The sequence below is a fragment of the Myotis davidii genome, unplaced genomic scaffold (genome assembly GCF_000327345.1).
Source record: "Myotis davidii unplaced genomic scaffold, ASM32734v1 scaffold426, whole genome shotgun sequence".
In the NCBI taxonomy this organism is placed as follows: domain Eukaryota; kingdom Metazoa; phylum Chordata; class Mammalia; order Chiroptera; family Vespertilionidae; genus Myotis; species Myotis davidii.
Genome location: NW_006297287.1, coordinates 1,079,725 through 1,080,887, shown reverse-complemented (window position 1 = coordinate 1,080,887; position 1,163 = coordinate 1,079,725). Strand labels below are relative to the sequence as shown.

The 1,163-nt window shown below is 39.9% G+C and overlaps 1 protein-coding gene across 1 annotated transcript in view; it reads right to left on the bottom strand.

The window, feature by feature from the left end:
- The window catches only part of THSD7B (thrombospondin type 1 domain containing 7B), a 25,086-nt gene that overhangs the window by 23,072 nt on the left and 851 nt on the right, over positions 1-1,163 (bottom strand). The gene's annotated exons all lie outside the window — the stretch shown is intronic.

Below are 1,163 nucleotides of genomic sequence, written 5' to 3'. Positions count from 1 at the left end.
TTCTCCTGCCCTCTTCTGGGTATTTTGTAGAATAATACTTTTTAGTTTTTTAGTATTCCAGTGCAGGTATAGTACTTTGCTCCACATCATACTAGTAGTTAAAGGTCACTTTTTATTAAGTTCAGCTTTAAGCAACAGAAGTGGGAAACTGAAACACACACAAAAAAGCATCTGAACAACCAAAACAAAGTCCTTTTATGTTACTCATAAAAGATCTTATGAATGTTTAAAAACATTTTTAAGAGGAGCCTGACTGGAGTAGCTCAATTGGTTGAGCATCATCCTGTGCACTGAAATTGTGGGTTCAATTCCTAGTCAGGGCACATACCTGAGTTGCAAGTTCGATCACCAGTCCAGGCATGTATAGAAGGCAACTGAATGTTTCTCTCACACACTGATGTTTCTCTCTCTCTCTCTCTCTCTCTCTCTCTCCTTTATGTATTGCATATTTTATCATTTTTAAAGAGTGTATTCTTTCTTCTTATAAAACATGTTTGCTGTGAAACAGTAGGCCGACAGCAGACTCACACGTACTTGGTTAGAGTGTTGGTCCATGCACTGAAGGGTCTCAAGTTTGATTCCCAATCAAGGGCACATACCTGGGTTGTAGGATCCTTCTGCATCCAGCCTTGGCCCAGGGCCCAGATCAAGTATGAGCAAGAGACAACCAATTAATGTATATCTCTCCCATTTCTCTCTCTCTCTCTCTCTGTCTCTCTCTGTCTCTCTCTGTCTCTCTCTCTCTCTCTCTCCCTCTCTCTCTCTTTCTTCCTCCCTCCCTCCCTCCTTCCTTCCCTTGCTATCTCTAAGCATGTCCTTGGTTGAGAATTAAAAAAAAAAATTCTTATGGAAAACAGTATGGAGTTTCCTCAAAAAATTAAATATGGAACTGCCATTTGACCCAGTGATACCACTTCTAGAAAAGTATCCTAAGAAAACAGAAACTACAATCAGAAAGAATGTATGCACCCCTATGTTCATAGCAGCAAAATTTACAATAGCTAAGATCTGGAGACATCCCAATTCCCCATCAGTAGACAAGTAGATAAAAAAAAGCTGTGGTACATTTGCACCATGGAATATTATGCAGCAGTATAAAAGGATCTCTTACCCTTTGAGACAGCATGGAGGGACCTGGAGAGTATTATGCTAAGCGAAATAAG